At 37.7% G+C, this 24,767-nt stretch overlaps 1 protein-coding gene across 10 annotated transcripts in view; it reads right to left on the reverse strand.

Moving 5' to 3' along the window:
• Positions 1-24,767, reverse strand: part of LOC127384259 (heparan sulfate glucosamine 3-O-sulfotransferase 1-like) — an 82,238-nt gene that overhangs the window by 50,369 nt on the left and 7,102 nt on the right. For 6 of the 10 annotated variants that reach the window (XR_007889396.1, XR_007889393.1, XR_007889397.1 and 3 more), the window contains exon 3: positions 24,317-24,398. The exons of 1 other annotated variant lie outside the window; for it this stretch is intronic. The gene's annotated coding sequence lies outside the window, so the exon portion shown is untranslated. Of the gene's footprint in view, positions 1-1,883; positions 2,118-2,494; positions 2,650-3,161; positions 3,316-24,316; positions 24,399-24,767 lie in introns of those variants that run through there. 3 more of the 10 variants (XM_051618362.1, XM_051618361.1, XM_051618365.1) reach the window with 3 other exon arrangements.

A 24,767-nucleotide genomic window follows, 5' to 3' on the forward strand; every position in this document is an offset into this window, starting at 1 on the left:
ATTTCCCTACATCCTTCTGGCTGATTTTTTCTTTTTAGATTGGAAGAGAAGCAAATGTTTTTCCAGTGTATTTTGATCAACACCTTGGCAGCTGCACATAAATTTCATTTAAAAATGTACACTGGACTGCAGCATAAGCAATGATAGAAATTGTCCAAACCCCTAATTTTTCCTTCCATGTTATCCACATATGATGTACCAAGCCAAAGCACTGGGCAGAACAATGCTGGTAACACAGAAAAAGTATTTCTATTAAAGAGTTATCTCAGACCAATAAATGTTCACCACAGAACACCTTGATTACTTCAGGGACTGTTGTTCGTGATAGCATTTCCAGTTAGAGACAGAAGAATAAGAGAAGAAAACAAATTGCTCTCTTGTTCCAAGTTAAAATGTTAAGTCTACCTTTATTGACTGTCACTTGACCACTACCATTGGTTTTTCTGTGATAAACCAAATCCTCAACAACAGACGCTCTTTTAAGTGGTTTGTTATAGACCAAGACTTCCACCTTAAGTGACATAAACTGCTGTGTATTAGAGTATGATTTAGTTCAACAATGACATGCAGTATTGAATTTGGCAGAAAGACTCAATTAAAAAATGTTTCTTCCCTTAGTCTCCTTTAAATTTTTTTGTCTTTTTATTTCCAGCTTGTGCTTATTTTTGGCTCCCTTATTTTGTTGCTGTAGAACAGTGATACAAAAACTGCATACACACCTTGTTTTCAAAGTAAACATATTGAGTGGTTAGCCTAGCTCACATATTCTTAGTAACCTCATATATTTTCCGGGTTATTATTGGGTTTTTTTACTAGCAGTTTATTTTACTAATATAGCCTTCTTTTGCCACAAACATACACACACTTTTACAATAAGCTCACAACTTAAGAAACTTGCAAATCACATGTGCTACTGAAGAACACAAACTCCTCAATGCCCTCTTTCTGATGACACGACCAAATCCAAGGTACAGTCTACATCTATAACATACAACATTTTTTAATCCAAAAGCAATTTTAAAAAATGTAACTGGAATGAAAGAACTTAATATTTGTCTTTTACAGAACTATCAAAAATATGTTAGGCCACTAAAGCAATTAACCCCAGTCTAATTAGTTCCATCTGAAATGACAAAACCTCAATATAGTTTTGCAAGATAGTGGCAAAATATATTTGACTAGTTAGTCAAATACATGAAAATTCACAGATGCCATAAAACTAAATTATTCATAATTTCTGCAATATGAAAACGTGACCTTAACAGCCCAAACCCCTTATTTCCTCTTTTATGAGTAAATACCTGCCACAGGAATAAATATCCTTAATCACAAACATCTTACTCAACAGTAGTTCTCCCCTAGTTAAGCTCATTTAACAAGCAAGTGTCAAGAACTATTACAGTATTGCCTTAGAGGCAGTAAGTGAAATTCATGAAACTAGCTTATCACATTTTTAAAGTTCTTTTTCAAATGATGGAAATAATCAAAGCAGACATCACACAGATTTTAGTTGCTGCAGTTAAGAAAGTCAGCCTTTCCAGTGGCATTTGTGGTGTCCCTAGTCCAAGTTTTCTCCATTTGGTATCTCAGAAAATATGCTTTTCTACAGACTAAAAACTGCAAGTAACATTTAACAGCCTGGTTATTCTCAGTCTTTCCGTGTGTAACAAAAATGATTGGATGTATGTAATTCTAAAGCATCATCCTATACTGTCAGCCACTTCCAACTCTGCAAGAGATTTCAGGCTAGAGTGTGTAAATCACTACTACATGCTCTAACAGCACTTTCTATTTAATCAGGAGAGAAGAAAAATCCTCTCTAGAATTACAATAAAAAACCCTACCGTTTAGTTTTAAATGAAATTAGGTAGTTTATATCTGACCTGAGTTTCAGTCTTTTCCTAGTGGGAAATATAAATTCAGCGTTTGGATACATAATCCTACAAGCTCTCAGAAGCCGACTCCACCGCGAACACTTCACATGATTTATAGCTCTCTTCCAGATTCAGATGACAAGTCTCGGCGGAGCAGGTGCAACGGGGTATTTTTTTTCCTTCCTTCCTTCCTCGATCATTCCCTCGTATGTCAATTAATTAGCAAGCCTTCATCACTCTCGCGTAAGGGGGGGGAAGATGAAGCTAATGGATTATCAGAGTTTGATCTCTCGGGCGGAGGGGTGACCCGGCGGAGGGAGGGGGCTCGCTGGTGTTAGTGCTGAAGCCACAACGTTTTTGACAGCGTCAGCGGCGATGACAGCGGTTCCCGCACAGTTGTGCCAACAGAGCAATTTTTAAACCACGGGCAGGGTTTGGGGGGGACCTCGGGATGGGAACGTGAGGCGAGCCCCCCGCCCCGCTCCAAAACGCGCATTTCTCTCCCCCTCCCGGCAAGTTAAAGCTGCCCTGCCAGCGCCGCGCTGCCCCTCCGCACCCCCGCCTGCCGGCCCTACCCCTTTCCCTGACGGCTGGGAAAGGGCAGTCCGGGCTCCCGTTACCTGCTCCGGAGCCATGGAGAGCGGTGCAGCCGCGGCCCCGGCTCCGCGCGGCTGTCGGCGGCGGCTCCGCGCCCGAGCGCAGAGGAGCGGAGGGGCCGGCGCTCCCCGCGCTCCCTCACCCCGCCGAGCTGCGCGGCGAGCCGGCGGCGCAGCCCGCTCCAGATAAACGCGTTAACAGCAGCCACATCATGATTAATTCATCAGTCCCAGCGACCAGAGGAGGAGGCACGCGGAGCGGAGCGGGGGCTGGGGAGCGGCAGGGCGCAGGGGAGCGTCCCTTCCGCAGGAGTTCGTCCCCCGGTGCGGGGCTCCGCTGCCGCGCAGGAGGAGGAGGGGAGCGGTGGTTGCGCCGAGCGCCCAGCTGGGCTGGCTGCCGGCGCTCTGCCTGCTCTGAGGGCGGGGGAGGCCTCCGGGCGGGGGACAGGGCGATTCCCCCGCCCCGCCGGCACCTCCGGCTCCGCGGCCGGCGAGGGCCGCCCCGCGCGGGGAACCGCTGGGGCTGAGCGGGAGCGTCGCGCGCGCCCTCAGCCCCGCTGGCCGCGGTGCCGAGAGAGAGCGGGGCGGGCAGCGGTGCCGGGGGGGCTGGAGTGACCGCGGGAAGTTGAAAAGGCTCCGCGCCACGAAGCGGGTTTCAGTCACGGCTCAGCTGAAGGCGGGGGGGGATTACCCAGTTCAGCGGGAAGCAGCCCGCGGCCGGGAGGTGCTCCCCTCGCTTGTCTTCGCTGCCAGCGGCCCGTCAAATGCCTTGGCCGTGGAGAAGGGCCCTAGAGTCCCGAGCTGCCTGCTGCCGGGCGCAGAGGGGATGATCGGGCAGTGCAAGAGCCCTGATGGCAGAGAGGCCACTGAGCATCCGTGTGGCCGTGACCGCATTAGAAGGACAGGGCTTATTTGCACAAAAATCTCAGCCTTGGTCAAAACAACCGTTCGGCTGCTTGCCAGTTTGAGGCTTCTCCACGCAACACGCCTGTACTGTGCATGGGAGCTTGCTTTGGTCTGCTGAAGCAGAAACACCAACTCCTTCCCCAGTCCTGCAGCACCTTTCTTGGCACGGGGCTTTTGCTGCCCGCTCTTCTGAGGGGCAGCGCTGATTTATTCAAATACCATTTGTTTAACTTGCAGTACGCTAGACTTGCAGTTTCTTCACAGCAGGGCTAAGCAGCAACTCAGATTTTAAGGATTTCAGAACAGCTGTTAAAGGCAGGAGCCGGTTTGCATTTCTCTGCCTTTATTTACCATTTCAAAAACAGGTAGAAGTCCTGCAAGTCCAGCATCCCCTTCCAATATTTACTACCAGATGTACCAAGTCTACAATTTCAAGCAAGAAACACTTGCTTTTACTGCCATCTCATTTTCTTAGTCAGGTAGTTCCCTTAACAGGTGATGAAATTTGTGTAGAACAGATAATTTATCACCTATTCATCACCTTCTTACCTCAATATATAAAATTAGGTTTGCCCACCTGGTAGCATCATCATGCTTCAAGGGACTGTATTTGAATAGGATATTATCAAGGTTTAACAATTCTTTATTGATTATGTGCCAGGAGCAAAAGTTTCTTCTGTTACCTCTTGTGGATTTTAGATTAGCAAAGGATTTTCAACTCAACACAGATATATATAGAGATTCCCAGGTATCAAACAGAATTCATAAGCTTTACATAGAAACATCCCCCAAAACTCTAACAAGACCTTAAATAATCATAGACAATGAGGGTTAAAGCTGTGTAAGGAGCAAGAAGAAAATGAAATTAAAAAGTAGAGCTCTTTCTTCCGTGAAAATTTCATTTACATGACACACATACCATTATTTCTCCTCTCCCATTATGCTGTAGATTTTGTTAGTTGTATAAAAAACAGTAATTACTTGTAACTCCACAGCTGAGGTTGCATTGTGGTTTGCACTTGCAGCAGGACTAAAATCTCCATGTTTAGTACTTGAATGCTTGCATTTAGACTACACATTTGGAACAATAACACTTGAAAATTACAGCTGAATTTTCTTTTAAAAATAATATTTATTTGCCTTCTGCAGACAAAAATCTTAATTGCACTCTCTTTCAAAATGTTCACATTTTCTTCACATTTGTGAATTCTGAGGGTTCCCATGTATTATGCAAGCCATTCTTACTGTAGGACAGGAACACCAGTAAGGCCAATTTTGAACTTATAAAATTAAGCATATAAAGTAATCTCATTATTTGACACAGCCCAATTACATTTGACAGAGATTTGTCAGAGAGAGCCAGTTCTGATTTTGCTTTTAAAAGTGTGTCTTGGATAAGTATTCTGATTAAACAAAGTTTTCTTTTAATTCTGGTGTCTGTTTTTCATATGGGGTTGATTTTCTTTATTGTGTTCTAACTGGTTTTGGCTATAGCCACCATATTGCTTCATTGCACTTAGTACTGGTGTTCCAACATAATTACATAGTATTAGATTAGTTTCACATAGTATTAGTTTGTTTCACTGTTTCTACTGAAGGCAGTGCCTGAACATCACTCTTCTGATTAGAAATGGTCTCATTTGTTTCTCTCTCAATGATGTTGTGTTCTCTTCTGTTCACCATTTGATGTATTTGTACGCAACACTCAAGTCTTTATTTAATTGACCCAGGTACTATTTTAATCTCTTTTCATAAAACAAGTTCTGTGGTTACCGGATGATGTCTATGGTGAATTACAGTTTGAATTAGCCTGTCTTACACAGTGATGGCCAGAGTTTTATACACATATATATACACAAAATTTTATACTGGTAAACTTGTATTAGTAATGTGCTTAACAGCATTTTCTCTCATCTCCATTTGAACAAAAATAAAGATGAGATTGGCCTTACTTTCTTGACTTTCTTAGGTTGACAATTTATATTCTGCCTTGTGCTCAGTACTAACAACAATTTTTTCTCATGCTGTACCACTTTTGACTCTCAAACTGCTAGATTATAACAAAAGTTTCTCTTAGGTTCTGGTGCATAATCTTAAATTTTATTATTCTATGATGTCACATTTCTTGGCTCCAATATCCTGTGTGCTGTTGACAAGCTGGGAATCAACAGTTAATTGCATATTTTCTGTTTTTCTAATATTATTAGTGAAATTATTAAAAGATACTGAAATAATAAGACTGATTCTTAAAGAATCTAGCAAATTCCATGTTATGCATCGATCTTCTTTTGCAGCTCCTTATTTGCTTCACCATTTTTTAACTAGTTTTCATCCCTTCTGTTTAAATAGCTGCCCACACACAGACACCTGCTTCCAGGTGGCTAGCATTAAAGTCTGGAATAAGCACAGGTGTTAAAAGGATGGCAGGTGAGGTGTCATATGTTTGTGATAGAAGGATAAAAGTACAGTACAATTAAAAGGATTAAGGAGAAAACTGTATATGGCTAGCCCGGTAAAAGTCCAGGCTGTCTGCTGTGCTAGATTTACTACTTACAAATGTCCTAGGGCTATGTCTCAAAGAATCACCATGGCTAGAGAGGGGAGAAAGGACCAATTTTCAATGCTTTTCACTTTTTTCTTCTGAGTATTTTTGAAAATTCTCCAGATTCCTTATCACAGAAGTCAACTGCATTGGCAATTTCATTCATTAATCATCTCAGTGACTACTTCTGTAGGGCTATGTGCCTACAAAAGCATGCTCAATTTTAATGCCTGGATTTCTTTTATTGTTTTTATTTATCGAAGTGCAAGTTTTTGTTTCTACTAAAGGATTAACATCCTTGCCGATGCCTTATTGGTTTTATAAGATGGAGAGATTTTTATTACATACAGGTGCATACTTCCAATACTGCAACATCTGAATTTATATGGACACAGATTCACTGGAAACATTTCAAGGAATATGTGTGCCTATACTGTGGATCACTTCAAGTTTCGGTGCTGTCACAGCTAGACCTTTAGTCTTCCCGCATCTCTATCAGACTTCAGACAGGATCTTGATCACACAAAAATAAAAGAAATTCTGCCAGTTCCTCTGTCAGGGCTAGGATTTCATTCGCTGCATTTTCTCTGAGGGGTCACTGTATTTGATATGAGATTGATAATTACAGTAGCTTATATAAAATATAAACATATAAGTTTTCTAGAACATATATTATATTGAAGGAAGTATATTTTGTGATAGGATCATTCCTGATTTAGTAAAACAAAAAGCTAACTGTATTAGTACAGCTAGGTGAAGTATTTCCAGCCTTAAGGCTGTATGACATTTGCTTGATTTAAGGCTGAATACTCAATGTTTAGTCACAATTATTTATCCATTAAGGTTCATGAAACTGGCCTGATTTACGACTAATTCCATCTACCACATAGAACCTGTGGTTTCAGTTGAATTATGATTGCATATTTGTTTCAGTTTGAAGCACAGACTAAAACTCAAGGCAGCAAGAATGTCTTTTGCCTCGATTTTCAATTATTTTTAACAGAATTAAACATCTGACAAATAGTGGCACCAATCTAACTTTCTGTACTCATCACTAGAATTCATTAAAAGTGAATTTAACTCAACATTTCCACATTCTCCAAAGGCCTTTTTTTCACAGTGTAATAAAAATAATTGATATTATCTAGACAAATGTGGATTTCAATCTGCTTAAAATTTACAGAAACTTTATAATTTGAAACCTCAGGGTTTGACATAGGCAATATCTGGTATTCAGTACAGCACCAACCTTTGAAATACTCCAGAAAAGTGTGTTTTCTCTCATGGTTATTTAGTGATTCAGCATTGTAAATCCTGACATCTTAATTATCATTAAATGACTATTTCTCACTGAAATCATGATGACTGTTATTAACAGCAAAGCAATAGACACAAGTTACTGAGAGGACATCAATGGTGTTGAAAGATGACATATTTATTTTTTAAAAATGGGGCAATTTGGTCATTCTTGAAAGGTTATTGAAGGCATTCCAAACAACGGTAGACAATTTTTGAAGCTGAAACACACTGCCATACACTCTATCTCTGATTTTTAAAATTTTCCTTGATTTTAAATACCCTCACTCATATCTCCATTCCACTGCTCTAAATTGTGTCACCAGAGGCATTGAACTGAAGAAAGAGAGAAAATAGGAAGGGTGAATGAACAGTCACAGCAAGGAACAGATGATCCAAAAAAAGACATTACTCCAGATTGCTAGGCCAGCTTAGTTGTGCCTTCTGCAGAATCAGAGCAGACTGTAACTAAAAGTAAAATTGCTTTTGTAGTTCTCTCATTCTGAAAACAGTCCAAAATTATCACTATGCAGCTTGGATAAGTTGCAGACAGGGCTGCAGTTATGACATCTCTGAGCATCCTCCTGGAACTGTACAATTAGCCAAAAGCAAAGGGTTTTGCAGACTTGCCCTTCAGAACCCTAATGCATTTCCTGCTTCTGGAGGAACAGACATGAGATCACTGGAAGGAAAACTCACTACACCACAATGCTGAACCGTGTCCTTTATTGTTTTGCTAGCTCTGAAGTTTCAGCTGAAATGTGGTTTCTAATGCTGTAAAATTATAGGTCAGGTAAACCTCATTGCAGCTCTTGGGTATAACTGTCCCTCTTCATTTAAGATAGATGTAAGAAGCCATTATGCACCTTTGCTCTGGAATGACTGTAGTCTCTAAACCCCAAACACAATTACATGTCTCTCTACAAAACAAAAGCTTGGAAGAGCCAGCTCTGAATGTGAATTAAGTGGGTGGAGCAGTTTTGCAAAATATTTAAAGCAGAAAATAAGTATAAGTGAAAGAAATAGAGACTATGTATGCAGGACATACATAAACATGCAGGAACAGCCCATACGTAGAAGGAGCTAATGTCAAATTACTGCCAAAGAACAGGTAGCAAGGACAAAAATTAGACAGGTTTTGGACTGCTGGCACAGGCAGACATGGGTTGAATGCCTGAAAAAAGCTTTTTCAATATGTACAACTTCTGATATGCCTAAGGATACAGGGTTTTTTTAATGTTGCTTTTTAGAAATGGGTTTGCACTGAAAAGAAAATCAATCTCTATTAACAGGTCCTCCTTCTAGTGGGAATAGTCTGCAAACTCCCAAATTTTGATCAGCCGTTGGGCACAATAGCAAAGCTGTGTCACAGAGTGATAAATCTAAGATGTAAATATACATGCTGTTATTAAAGTGATAAATCTCAGATATAAATATACACACTGTTATTAATTGATTTACAGAATTCCCACCTCACATTTTCAGAGGCACACCTTCCTTTAAGGTGCTCATGAGAATTATTTTTACTCTGGGAGCTGAAACTGGTATATCTAGCAATCATTCAAACACCCCAAAGACCTGCTAAATAAAAAATACATTCCAATACAGGAGAAAGAGTTTTTAATTCTCAACTTCTATGGGGAGATTCAGGTTCTGTAACCTGTCCAGCTTATCCACCTACATTTCCTTTTCAACAAGTCTAGGAAAAAAAGAAGAAAAAAATGCAGGTGGGTATCTCTTGAATTTGCCCGCAGAAACCTTGAAAAAAAAAAAAAAAAAGCTTATAAAAGGGAAAAATCCTTTGGGGTACAGTGAGCTGACACTGCCTTGGAGCAAGCAGTGAAAGAATAATCCATTGACTTGTGCAGGGAAACAGGATTTTTGTACTTTCTTGTAAGCACAGAGGATCAGCTCAAAGCAACAGCCATACAAGAGGACAACCCATCAGGCTTTGACCCACTGTTCAGCTTGCTAGAGTATGAGCACATTCCTGACTTACACAGACCAGGAAACAGTTATCTCAGGTTATCTTTCCCAAAACTCGAGGGTAATCTGAATAGTGCAAATGATTTTCTCAGTGCACACATAATGAGCGACTGTATTATTAATCAGTTTTCTTCTATAGCTGTTAAAACATGAAACAACTTACATGGAAGATACAAAGCACTCATGAATGAAACATTCCCAATGCAGAAGAACAAAATAAATATTTAAATGGGCACCTCTGAGCTTTCTAAATCTCACAGTATCAGTAAGGACTCCCAAACTCTTTAAGGTTAAAACCCAAGTATGAAATGCTGTGTATAATGGTTACATTAGAGCAGTTGGTCATTACTGTAAATAAGGTAAGTTTAGATGTTTAAAATAAATACACACACGTATTTTATTCCACAGCAAAAAGAACAATCTTGAAGATGACAACTGTGATGGCTCTAGTTCTCAATACAGAAGAAAGTTCTGGATATTAAAAAAGCATATGAATGCCATGCTGGAACTGATCAAAGGTCCTGTGCTCTGTCTCCAGTGTATAGTCCATCTGCTTTTCTTTCCTTGGCCACTAGCAGATGGTTAAAGACTATAAAAAGAGTATGTACAAAGTGATCCTTTCAGAAGAACATCCTCCTAGCTTCTGGCAAGAAGGAAATTGTTACGGTTTTCTGAAGAAGTTCAGAACAGGCTTGTCATGTTTAATAGCCACTGATGGACTGAATGAAGAAAAAACAACATAAGCAATGATTTAACACTTACTGAAAAGGCATAGTGGCAGCTACTGAATCTTCAGTGCCACCACATACAGCACCCTCGGATATTCCTCAGAGGTCTGCTATCTAATTACTCGCCATGTTTGACCTGCTTAGCTTGCGAGATCTGACAAAATCACAGCCTGAGGTAGAGCAACTGGGATTTAACTTGTGTTTAGAAAAAAAATTAAAAAATCAAAAAATCTCAGAATTGAGTTTTATTTATCTTCATTTTTTTCCAGCTCTTCACTGTTAAATCACATTAACACCTTACAGATGCACATACAAATACATAAAACAAAGAGTAAAAGCAAACCACAACAGTCAGTAAAGTTACTTTCTATAGCAATAGTAGTGCTGGCATTAGCACTTCAAAGGGAAAAGCTATTTTAAAATTTAGCTGCCTGGCAGATGCAGCAGATATAGAACAGGAACCAAAGAGAGGTAAGGAGGGAGAGTAGGAAGAGGAGAAAATGAGTGGGGAGGGACAGGAAAGCAAATGAACTGTACATTAATTCAAGGTAAAAAAAGCCAAATTCTGTGTAGTGATAGTAATATGTTGGCAATGTGGAACCCAGTAGCATTACTATTTTCAGTACTAGATTGGAAAATCAGGAGAGAAACCTGTCAGTTTTTATGGCATAAATTGTTATTCACACCAGTGGTATACATACTATAAATAGCCATTCATCATACATTAAACTCCTGTATTTTGAAGCAACTGGTATAGATTTTCAGCTGCCTGATTCCTGGAATTTGTGATAATCTACTACACTGCTGAACCCCAATGCAGTAATGATTTCAAAGGGAGGGATTTAAAACAGTATGTTTAGTATGTAAGGCAAGATATATGAAATTGTTAGTCAGCCTACCTTGATGCATAACTGATTATTCTTCAGGCTGAAAAAATATTCACGGAAAAGCATTTTATATACAGTCAGACTGATTGCTGTGATAACACTGAATAACCTTAGCTGGCTCATTAAATCCATCTATGATATAATTTTTTCTTTTACTGTTCTTTGCCAATAGTAGTAATAATAATGTAGATAAGTCATTAGACTACTACAACTTTGTAATTTACTCTTAGATCTTTTCTGAACAGAGTTCAGTTAACATGGTTGAAAAGTTATGACCCTTGCCACTGTTGTTCAAGTGTGTCACAGCAAATATGAAGAATTGTACCCATGCCAAAATAATTTACAGGAAGATATCAGCAGTCCATTTTGTAAGCACTGCAGAACATCCTTCACATGAAGCCATGAAGGAAAGGAGATGTATTCTCAGTGCTCCTAAAACAACCATGGCAGAGGCATACACTTTTACAATGGGTAATCAATTCCAGGAACCACGTAAGGTTTTCTGAGTGGCATATGGGAAGCACATACAAGCTCATAGCTTCAACTGTATCTACCTCATGGAGAAGCTCAGAATGCAGGAAATGTCAAAGGGTGAATCATGAACTTATGATTAAAGGACTGTTATTGGTCCATTATGAGGGCTGTAAAAAGATGATGGAACTTCGCAACTTAACTGAAAAGGTCAAATTTCAGTTTAGGTGTTTTTGACAATTTATTTCCTCTCTTTTTCATAAGCAGGAAAATGAGAATACAGTAGTCTGTTAAGAAATACCTTACAAATTTTCTTTGTTTTCCTGAAAGTTTTTAAACTTAGCTTTGTTCCTGTAGGTGCTCAGAAAATGTTAGCTGCATTTTTTATTTACCTAGACATTACAGAATTATCATTATCCTCTTATCAGGATAAAAACTCACTGGTTTAATTTATGATAGTAAAAGATTCAGAAAAGACTAATGCAAATAACAGGGTTTTCAAAGGAAACAGTTTTCAAAGGAAATGTGAAGTCAATCAGCCAAGTGAAAAGAGACTGGTAGATTATTACGCTAACAACAATAATAATACCCCATATCTGTATCTTATCCCCTCCATGTTTTCTGTGTTTCCTCCTGTTTACGTCTCCATTTCTGTAAAGTTCAGGTCATTCAAAGTTCCTTTACCTGTATGGTTGGTTGACAGTTATTTAATTACATTTTTTAAAATCTGCAGTTTTGCTCCATGGCCTCAAATGTTGAAATCCTTGGCCAAAAAAAAAAAAAAAAAAAGGCTTGATAGCAGATAAGTCTCAAGGAAAAAACATTTGAAAGGAAACACCCGGGGTTAAAAATAAAGAAGTATATCTAAAATGCAAAATACTTAATTCAATATGAGGAAATGTGGAAGGTTCTGAATGTAAAATTATGAAAATGAATACTTTTAATACTTCTAAGTGAGTTTGTTACACTTTGTTCAGCTCCCAAATTATTTTCTAGGCTCACTCCATTTTATAGTAGCCTGGAGACTGAATCTGCTGGAGCTTCTTTAATACATTGCAGATTTCAAAGTTCAGAGTTCTCAGCTCCAGGAAGGATTGATTTCCCATTGAAAACATCTTCAGTTGTTTACACATATATCATAAAATGGACCTCTCGCATCTGTATCTACTTTTGTGGAAGTCCACTGAGACTTAGTCATTGACCCTTGACAAAGGAAGTTGAAAGCATTTGACTGAAAAGTGCAAGATTTGCATTACAAAAGCAAGCTAGATATTTCTCTGTCCTTGCCTGAAAGAGCTTAACTACAAAATATCAGAAACGAGATTAACATGGAAATGTATACTTTTTATAGGTGGGGTACTGAGGAAATTAATTAAAACAAAAAAAGGATGGCCCTTGAACTTAATTTTTGATACTTGGTCTCTTTGTGATTGTTTTTTTGATATTTTAGTTAGATTTATTTCTTGGTAAATATCTACATGAATTGGGTCATTTTAACATATTAGAGATAAATGGGATATTTTCTTTAAATAGAATTAGTTTCTCTTGGACTCTAACCCATCATATAAGCTTATTCAGTAATGGATTTAGTCTTTTAAAGAAGAGGCTAACATTCAACTAGCAACTTACTGTACTTGTCAAAAAAAAATATTACCTAAAACAAGGAAATAATTGTATCTGCATTATTCTGATGTCAGTTATCTCTTTTGTTGTGGATTGTCTCTCAAATAATAAACCTATCGAGCAACCTTGCCTTCAGTCTGGGATACATAACTCATGTCACAGTCAAATCTTTCACAGCTGTGCCTGTGACAGTGGAGACCCGCTTAATTAGACCTCCTTCCCAAAGAAACAAAGAATAATTGTATTTCTGTGGTTTCAGGTACCACAAAATGTTCTAAGAACAAAACAAAAGGCCTATGAGTGAAATAACCGCTCTGCTATTAAGATATACATTTTGCAGGCAAAGGATACAATGCAGGCTCTGCTCTATCTGTATCCAGAAGACTCTTATTTGAAAAATCTCCAACAAGGAAAGCAGAAGTCTTCTGATTAGAACTAACTAAAAGTCTGAGTTCAGGCCTAAAGGATAACACAGTGAATCTGATAAAGTTAACACAGCATCTATCTATGCCCTATTTTGCCATCAAATGCAAGTTCAGCCTGTTTACATTTTAGTGTTATGCTATTGAAGCTGCACAGCTGTTCATATTTAGTGAGAACTGTCTCACATTGCTTCAGAGAAGATCAGGCAGAAATAATGTTTGCCTTTAAAAGCTGAAATACATATACCTACGAGTAGAAGAAGAACCAGCCTCAGAATTTTTGCTGAATATGACCACAGCTTATTTCTCTTATTATGCTTTTAAAAATTGTTACTAAGTACCTTATTCTTCTATTTGCTGTGGATGCAGACACTCAAAGCTGAAAGTAAATGTATTCACAGGGCATTTTGGTCAAGTAGTCTTTTGGGTCATTTTGCACAATTTATTCAGAGATGTTAATTTCATTACGTGTGCAAAACCATAGTCTAAAGCAATACTAAGATACTTAAAATATAATTTTTTAAAAAGTAGATTCTTCCCCTCCCTCAAATTTGCCAAGTTAGCAAAGTATAAATTCTTTCATATGATATATAATTTATGATGCCAAGCACATATACCATCAGTTGACACTGACTAGAAATATGACATTTTCAGGAACATAATAGCAATTAGAATATTACTAAAATACACTGAATACAATGGGCAATTATGCAGATAATCACAGAGAACAATGGACCTTAAAGATCATCGAGTTCTAATTCTCCTGCATGGGCAGGGACACCTTCCACTAGAACAGATGCACAGAGCCCCATCCAACCTGCCCTTGAACACCTCCAGGGATGGAGCCCCCACAACATCTCTGGGCAGCCTGTTCCAGTGTCTCACCACCCTTACACTGAAGAATTTACACCTGATCTCTAACCTAAATCTCTCTTCTTTCATCTTAAAACGATTACCCCATGTCCTCTCACTGCAAGCCCCTGTAAAAAGACCCTCCCCTGCTTTCCTGTAGGCCCCCTTCAGGTACTGGAATCCATCAGTTATTTGATTTATGTCTTTAAAATCTGCACAATTTGCAAGAACTCTTTTGTTATTTAGAGAAAGTGAAGGAACATGTTATCACTGTGGTCCTAAATGTATATTTTACAACAGTATTTAAAATGTGTTTGACCACTAAGGAAAAAAGGAGCCACTTCCAAATGTCTGGACTTCAGGTCTGTCTTCTAAATGAATGTTTTTAAGTTTTCATTACTTTCTCACAAATGCAGTATCTTTCACTATCACAGTATATGATCCATGAGACTGCAATTCACATAAGACATAGGGAACAAAGACAGAGGATGCTGGAGTGAAGCAATTAAGAGAAATGCACAAGGCCACTGAAGTCATGATAGAAATTGCTTCTTGTTACTGAGAGCACTGTGGCTACTTCTGGACCAAGAGGTCTATCAATAACAGATGAATGGTCTTGAGTTTCCATATCCTACTAGCAGATGTGTTATGCAGCATGCTTGAATTCTCAAGAAAACAGGATCTGATTCTGGATAGAATTCCTGTGTGGGCCTATAGATGTTTGGATCCAAGGTATTAAAGCATTAACTAAAGGGGATGTATCTCAAACTCTGAACAACCAATAAAATTCTCTGCTGGAAAACCTTTCATTTCTTTCCAAAGATTAAAACATGAATAACATTTGTGGTGAACTGAGTGGCTGAAATCCTATTCTCATTTTAGATAATGCTAAAACTCACCTTGCCTATGCCAAGAAACATTGTGTATGAGGACCAAGTTTTACATTCTGCTAAAGATCACTGACATCTCATACCTACTGTCAATGCTTTAAGTAATTTTTGTTGTGACTCAACATTTATAGATCAACACATCAGAACAAGGTTTATTTCTTATTTTGGCTAGAAAGCCATGTGGTCTTACAAAAGGACATGTATTCTGTCTGGCTCTCACTTCTTCATGTGTAATCCCTTAGTAATATTTTCTTCATCTCTCGTCTATCTGAAGTATCAGCTCTTCATGGCATGCAACATCTCATACTATGCAATTGCCCAGTGTCCAGCACAACAGAAGGAGTGCTGGGCAGACCACCCAGATGCTGGAGTCCTGAAAGTTAACATTCAGTTTTAAGGATGCAGAGGTATGGATTAAAATAATAATTAAAATGTAGGTTTTAAACAGCTATGCGCTTGTCATAGCATTGCTGCTTTCTAAATTTGTAATAATCTTACAATAACTCCCTCTGATGCATATTTGATGTGAAGCAATACCTCCAATAGAACAGTTGAAATGAACTGTGGTAAATCCCTTTTAGGCATTTTTTCATTTTGCAAAGTGACCAGAAGTTACAAACTACAGATTAGGTTCATTTAGATGAGAAGAGTTGATGTTTCAAGGCATCATCAGCTTCCAAGAGCGAGCTGATGATCACGTGGCCTTTTTCTTGTTAAAGTTAGAGTTTTAACACTTTAAAGTTTTTGTAAGCATTTTAGTATAGTTTGCTACCATGGAAGCTGCTCATTATAAGCTAATTGTTTCAAAGATTTGCTGAAAGTGCTTAAATGTTGAATACATGCTACTGTAAGCAAATATTCACAAATCTTTCAAAACAGATGTTTGAGAAATGGTAGGCTGTCTGCCCACAGTAGCAGTTCACAAAGAACATTAAAAAGTGGGATTTAATAATAAATATCCTCATAACTACATGGATTCTAATCCACAATGTTTCTTTTTTGTTTTAAATTAAATGCATAAGACAGCATAACCCTAATAGGTTTGGTAGGGCCAAGTTCATTGCAAACACAAGTGATTCATCACACCAGAAAAAACTTCTTTACTGTGAGAGTGACAGAGCACTGGAACAGGCTGCCCAGAGAGGTTGTGGAGTCTCCCTCACTGGAGACATTCAAAACCTGCCTGGACACATTCCTGTGTGATGTGCTCTAGGTGATCCTGCCCTGGCACGGGGGTTGGACGAGGTGATCTTTCGAGGTCCCTTCCAACCCCTATGATTCTGTGATTCTGTGAATCCTAGCTCTCCTGTTCTCTCATTCACATCTTTCTGCAGCTTTCCTACCTACTCCCAACACCCACTCAAATGCCTTCTTTTCTTCTGTCAGCCTGGGCTCTTCATATTTTCAGTCTGTGCACATACCACCTTTTTTTTTTTTTTTCTCCCCACTTTTCTATTATTATTTGTTTGGGAGATAATAATTTTGATGCCAAGATATCTAAAACTCTATAAGGCAAAGCAGCAAGGTTGGAATATAAAGGCATTAAGGGTGCCATCCATTACAGACAACAGCAGAAACACTGAACAAACACCAGGCAAAGCTCCATTGTCCTCTCTTCCACTTTTTGTTGTTATTTTCTTTGATATATTCCCAGATCAATAGTATTCTTTTGATTGATTCCTGGAATATTCCCTGGTATTGACTGGCTATGACATTCAGCAGATACTGTACTACAAAGGCATAGACAGATGTTTTTTACATTTTTAATCTGGCCTTCAAATTTTAAGAACATGTATATTTTTACTTTCCTATTTTTATGTTGTATTTTTCTGATTTTTGGTTGGTTTTGTTTTGTTATGGCTTGGGGGGGTTTTTGTGTGCTTTGTTTGTTTGTTTTTGTTGTTTTTGTGCTACTTTGTTTACAGCCATTTTTCTTTGGCAATCTGATATCTGAATACCATCTAGTTTTATTTATGGTCGATATCTCTGTCAGTATTTAAATACAATAGCATATCATAATACTTTGTGGCCACTAAGGCATCTGGGGGAGACATCTCTGCACTATTGAGCTCAAAACCTGGGTAGCAGGCAGACTCTTGCACCTGTGCATATTGCCAGCAAAAGCAATCAACAGCTAAACGGATGTCACAATAAATTAAATAGATGGGATTTCTGATCTTAAAGCACTGAACACAAGATTGAAACAGAACTAATTGATGTAGTTCAAATCTACAAAGTTTCAAGGTAGTAAATACTACTACAACATTATACTACTACAACATTATACTTAGCCAGAGCTTTTTTTCCTACTTGCCAAACCTGTAGAGTTTTTTTGGTGGTGTTTTTCTGGATTATATTTTTCTTTTTACAGATCATTTCTTATCTATTTCTCTTCCCTCAGGAAGTCTCTCGGCTTTTTATGATACTTAATCAGAGCTAAAACGACCCTTCTGATCTGGTTCCAAGAGTGATTTATAAGAGCAGCTCTGCACAGACAAGCAAAACTTGACATCCAGTCTCCCTTAGCTACATTTTTCTGTATTGCTACATTTTAACCATTATCACTCATTTACTGTAACCTCCTGTGCTGTTTGATTTACCCAGAGCTTCTTAGCTTGTGTCCACAAATTACTCATGACCCTTCTGCTCACAACTGTGCCCCTCCCCTCTTCCTATTATTACACCTTTTCTGTTCATGGTTAGCCACCCACAAACTGTCAGAAGCTCAAAATAAGAAATGGAATTTGCTGAATCAGCAAGTGCCTTGAAAGACATTGAAAAAGACATTCCTTGCCAAAATGTCCAAATTACACTCCTTAGGCTCCTTGTAATACAAGTACATTCCTGCACTAGTTTTCTCTAACATTTTTATTGCAGTACACCTCGATTAAATACCCCTTCAGCTGACTCTCTTTGATAACTATAGAATATGGGACTGAGCTGTTAACGGCTTTTTCCTGTATTTGATGATTTGAGTGGTGTAATCAGGGATGCCAGGATATTTAATATGACAAACCAGCTTGATTAGTGTCAGTAGAGAAGGTGCAGAATGTCTGAGCAACCTTTAGCAAACAGAACTCCACCCATCACTGTAACACAGGGACTTTTTTTTTTTTTTTTTTTAATTGAAAATACCAATAGTCAAAGCAGAGCTTGAAAGACAGAGCTGAATCAGAAAGGACACTCATTTTCACTCCATGGGCCTTGCTCCAATAGGAAACTCTGAGAGTAGATGAAGATTTCAGTATCTTTGGAACTGAACCCTTAAAACTTCGTATAATTTTGTAGAAACCCTATTGAAGTTAAAGAAAATATTCCCTAAGTGTCAGCTTACTTCACCAACCTGATCTGCCACAAGAGGGCAGAGGCTTATGTCACTCAGTTTAATCTACTCTCATATCAGAATGTCAGGGATCTTTAATAGGGAAATTTATCATCGTTTAAATACCAGGGTGAAAAATGAAATTCCATTAGCCATTTTTAAATGGCTTTAGACTAAAAAGCCAAACGCAGCAACACAGCTCTGTCATCTCTGCTGCAATGGATACAGCTGCCGTAGTTGTTTATAAGGTATTAATTACTATGCAATTATGCAAAATGGAAACTATATAGAAAAAAAATATATGTATGGACCAAGGCTTTGTTAATTTGAAAAATGTGTCAAGCCAAGATATTGAAACCTTTATACAAATAAGGTCAATTTTTCCATTGCAATAAATTAGTATATTTTGGAGAGGGAAGGTGTTAGTAATCCAAAACTATTATGCTAATTTTATGGCAAGTCACATTTGAGATACAGTATAAACTACTTCATGAGTATAAAATACTTCATGGCCTTTTCCTCTTTATCTATTTATTTACATCTAAAGATAGACCTAGAATAACTTAAATTATCTGCATTTGATTAGCAAATGCCTCACAGTGGAATAAACATGATTAAGACATTTAGCAAGCTGTACTCAGTACTTCACACATGTATGCTCTCCTTAATTATGTCTTGCACTTTACTGGAAAAAGAACAATGACTGGAGTTTGTACCTCTAGATTAGCAAAAATATGAGAAAACTTTTATCTGAAACTTGATCCAGTCTTAAATTATGCTCCAGAGGTTTTGTCAGTAAGGAGTTTGAAAAATGCTAGTTTAACAATACAGTGTAGCTGGCAAAAATAAACAAATCTGTTGCTTCAGACCTAAATAGGCCTTATTTTAGAAGAAACTGTGTTAGAAACAATGGATACACACTGCTATGACCTGCTGTCATTACAATACACTGCTGGCTTGTGGCTGGTTGGGTAGTAGAGAAACTCAAATCAATACACTAACATGTTATATTCTGCACTGGCACAGTGATTTTGATGAAAAATAAGGAAAAAAAAAAACAAACACCCAAAAAACCCCAAACAAAACTCCACAAGATCAATGTTTTCATATTGGAGTAATTTCCATTGCATATACTGATTTTCACCACATCAAAATTTGTTGCTGGAACTATGACTTAAGGATTTGCTGGTTTAGATTCTGCCCCTCTCCTCTGTTTTCTACTATTGCTTCATAAAAGAAAAACATATTAGAATATTTTCTCAACACAGCAACTTGTATACATTGCTTATAATTATATTCAGATTTAGAACAAATATTTCCATAGTTTATTGGCTGATTTAACTAATGAAAAGAAACCCTCAATATGAAGTGATGTATTTGTCATTAACAGACATTGCTTTAAAAGAGCAGGAATTTCCCTTTCCTCCTATAGATATTGCAGCTGTAAAGTAAGAGCAGTTCTTACCTGTCACAGAAGATTTTTTCACTAAGCATTGGCTTAGTAAAAGATTATGCTACAGAAGCAAGCAAGCGAGGAAAAGTTACTGCTCTTTGGAATTTAGTTAAAGCATATTCTAACAAAGTACAGATTTCTTTATAGTGAAATTACTACCACATCCTCTCTCCAATGCCTTTTTAAAGATAATGTTAGACACAATAGGTAGGAGAAGATACAGCACTAATCTCTGCACATTTACAAGCCCACAAAACTGATGGTGATTATTGTAATTATCAAGGACAAGATTAAAGAGGTAGTTATAAAAATCTGTTATGATAACTGAGTTAGTACATTGCTCTGTCAAAAATGAGAATCTAGTCATAAGAGTAGAGTAAAACCCAACAGCCTTTTCTCTACCTTAAAGAATCTGGAAGAAAAAAAATATTAGAAAAGTCCTTCATTTTTCTTCTTAGGAAAGCAGAAATTCAGAAATAGCAAATATTCTTCTGAAAGCATATTCCAGAAGCTGGAATATATAAATTTCAAAAGATTTTTGGTGAGAATTCTGCTGTGCAATTCCATGGCCACTATTCAACATGGCCTTTAGATTATTATGCCTTGGAATCTCTTGCTCTAGACCATTGATAAAATGGCTCCAAAAAAGTTCTCTCTATTAAAGGTACTGGGGGCTTTAAAAAGTGGGGGTTTGTACTTTTATGATTGAAAAATGGATGGTCAGGTGAGTTAATGGGAAGCTAAACAGGATTTTATTAGAAGTTGCTCATGTTTCATTCAAAATATTGATAACAATTACATTTCCTTTTTATTTTTTTTTCCTGACAAAGCAATGCTGCTTGATGGAAGTGTTCCATCATGAATTTTCCAAACAGGCCTGTTCTCTGTTATAAATTAACTGGTTGCAGCACAAGGTTAATAGGGCAGGGACAAAAATCAAAACACTGATTCCAGCTTATTATCCCATTCTCAGATGAGGTCTGTGGACAACTGCTACTACCACATTAGCTGTGATTATCACAGTTGATCTGACTTATTTCCAGCACCCAGGTTCCCCTCAGTCTGTAAGGTCTGTAAGAGGACTTAATGAATCTGGACTCACTTTTTCTGGAACTTGGCTGGCTGATGATATTTGCCTTTCACAAAACTCACCAATCAGGCTAATCTGTTCAAAAGCATAAAACCTGTGGTTTTGTTCTCCTTAGCCTGTGTGAATTCAAACCTATGTCTCTCGTTTTGCAAGAGCATATCTTAGCCACCAGAGTGGCTCTTCAGTCAGTCTTTTTCCAAAGTCAGGACATGGCGTATTTTGATGAGTTAAAATCAATTGCAAATTCCAACAGATTTCAACTGAGACAGGTTATCACTGCAGAACAGTAATACCAAAGACAAAGAAATTATATAATGCATTTTCCTTTTATAACTGAATTAATTTGGACTTTGTTCATATTTTTAAATGTCATTTTTATATCCAGAAGGTCAGCTATCATTCTTGTACCCTTTGAATAAGACAGCCGTGAAGGGAACTGATTAAGAAAAGCTGTCATTTTAATGAAGGTTCCATTCTTGATTGGTTTTCTCCAACAATCTTACACATACGTAATACCTTATATATATAACAGGCCTGACTCTTAGCCATTAGTTCTGCCAAGTCCAGAAGACATCCGTAACACTTCATAACAAAGTAAAAGGCATCTTCCTGCTGAACAGTCTGCCAGCTTTATTAATCTTTTTGCCACTTAATATGCCTTTATATTAGACATCTACTTCTCACACTACTCTCTTCAGACTTTGTGATTTCTTTGGACCATTTTCAAAAAAATAAATTGGAATATTCCTTCCCCAAAGATTTAATATCAGTGAAGCTGTAAACAGCAAAGAAAGATCTGACTGGAGTCACCTGTTAGAAATTTCGGACAGTACTACAGCAATTAGAACAACACAGGGAATTATGAAGAAAGTGCTGACAAACATCACATCATCCTGAAGCAGTGATTTAAATGGAGTCAAATGAAATTAACAAGATGAAGTTGGCCAAAATCTTTGTTGGGAAAGGAGAAAAGTGTGATTAGGATCCAACCCAAAAGTCGAAAACATGCAGGCATCAGTTACTCCCTGTGTGTATGTGCCATGGGTTTTGGACAAGACAGAGGATATTCCTTCAATCTTAGAACTATCTAATTTCAAACTGATATCAAAGATGTACAATTAACAGATACTACAGTGAGAAAACATATTGTGGCTGTCTGTCTCACTTAGAACTTATCTTTAAGGGAAGTAATTATTTTACACATCGTTTGCTGTATCACAGTAAACTGAAACAGTTGAAATTATTTAATTTTGAGATTTTTTTTCAAAGCTGCTAGGTCTGTGCAGTTGCTAGTTCTGACCTGATATAATTTTAACCCTTTCTGGTCAGTCTGTTAGTTCCACTGAGAGGACCATACTTTTCTATTTTGGATATATGCCAGAAATAGAATTATATCAATATTCTTCAAACTTACATAAACAAATTTTCTTGCCTGAGAATAATAAAAAATTGTTGATGTTCAGAATACTACTTTTTTACATCTGATGAAAGAAGCAATTTGAGATGGCAATGCAACTCCGGTTATAAATCCTTAATTTACAAGACTTTCCCTTGAAAATCTGGGAAATGCTGACGTACTACAGTTTAGAGTTTTGGACATTAGGAGTCTGTGCTGCAATGCTATGATCTAATTTTCTTAAAGAATCAATCATAATGCTATTGACCACTACTGAGGACATAAGATAGTTGGGAGATCCTATGAAACATTAAAAGATTGTAGTTATGTGGCAAATGTCACAAAGAGACAATAAAAGCAAGACATAAGTGATTTCACCCATCATTGAATTAATTAGAAAACCCCACAAAACCCATGAGTCATTACTACAGCTTATATACAGTACAGTTCAGAGGATGATGTTGCAGCAGCAGGTGTACTTGCCACTTTCATTATAAATCTCCTTGTAAGAATATGACCTTCATTTAAGGTTAATATGCTTTTGTTCCTAATTACAGAAATTCACATTTTCATTCACACTGTAATATAAGATTTTAACTTTCTTGATGTTATTCCAAGCAAACAGAAATTTGCTTATACTGCTTGGACCCTGATAGTAGTTGAGGCCATAGTATCCCTAATTTTCCAAATAAAGACATACAGGAGTGATTTTATCAGAGCAAAGTTCACCATGAATTAACAAATTGGGACCAAATCTATATTATCCTGCAAGATTCGATAATAATTCACTTCTGTGCAGCGCCAGTGTACTGCACCATCAAAACACAATTTTTAATATTCCACAGGGCATTTGTGAGTCTAGACCGTGCCTGACAGTAGAGACCCAGTGAACCATGTTAATGTATTTAAAGAACACTTAAGTATACAAATAATAGCCTGTGTTTTAACAACAAAATAATCACAACTGTGTGCTGCTTTACCAGATGTAGATAGCTTGGCTGAGGACAGTATATTACAATGCTGCCTTCTTCCTGGAATATATATTATATTTAAGGGTCTCCTACCACCTATGATTACTGGTTCAGAACTAGCACACGTATATCTACACAGCCTTGCACTGTATTGTGTGCTCATCCAAAATTACTCAGTCATCTATACATTACCAAGAAAGAAACACTAGAAACCCCAATGTGGAGTGCTGCTTTACAGAATTACAATAAAACACAATTGAATAGAAACCGTAAGAACACCTCAGGGACAACATCCCCCCTCAAAACCCACCCCCCAAAAAACCCCACCAAATCTAACAACAACAACCCCAAAACAAACAAAAAAACCCACCAAACCACAAAAAACCCGAACAACAACAAAACCCAAACCACAGGGAGAAAGTGATGGGAACAAAACTCTCTGCATCTCTTGCTCTAAGAATTCTAGCAAATTTTTCCTATAAAGTTCAGATCTTATACAGAAAACAAAAGTTACTGAATTATCCCACCTACTTTGATAGTGCTTAGTCAGGCCAGTCTCATTATCAAAAGTCCACAGACCTGGTTTGAGTGTCCATGAAGAAACTGGGACAAGGATACCAGGTCTATCTAAAATTCATCTAGGACAAGACCCCAAATAATCTAAGCTATGCCATTCTCCCAATCTTTGATTAGACCAGCCTCTAGCACAAAGCTGCCTGAAAATGTATTCCCTAATCTCACCACCACCTCGTGATTGCTAAAATAGTTATATCTGCAACATCTCTTGGCAAAACTTTTGCAAACTAAGAATGTGACCTGTTAGTTCAGCTCTCCACATCATTTTTGCTGCCAGAACAGTGTAAAAGGCAGAGAATCCATATTGTTCTTGGAGCTGGTTTCTTCTAGAAATGCTTCCAGGAATGAGCATGAAACGAATCATTCAGGAGATTCTGTTAAACCAATAGGAGATGGATGGAAAGCAAATGGTTAGTTCTATAACTTCCAAATTACCTGTAGGCCTCTGTTTTGGAAGACCAAGTGGCAAGAGACTTCATCCAACACCTCAACTTCTATTTTGTCTTCTTTGATTCAGCTAAAAGTGATGAGGGAGGAAAATGAAAGTGAACTCCATTCTCTCCCTCTAACATATTTTTTTCTCCACAGACTAAAGATGCAGCTCCAGCAATAAAGTGGAATTTATTTTTGTTTTTCTCCCAAAAATGCTCCCCAATTAAAGTGCAAATTTAAAAAAATCAGTTCAGATTTAAAATAACATCAATAATCTAAACCCAGCTTTATACAATATATTGAGTCACACTACTTTTACCATTCATATAACGGTCATCAGTGTTTGCATTCAGAAAGCTTAACAGCCTATGTAACAAAAGTCTCAAAATACTGACAAATGTTATCCTCATGCTTGTAAATAAATATGATGGACAATGCCAAGATAAGAGTGCGT

Source organism: Apus apus, chromosome 4, assembly GCF_020740795.1.
Source record: "Apus apus isolate bApuApu2 chromosome 4, bApuApu2.pri.cur, whole genome shotgun sequence".
Taxonomy (NCBI): Eukaryota; Metazoa; Chordata; class Aves; order Apodiformes; family Apodidae; genus Apus; species Apus apus.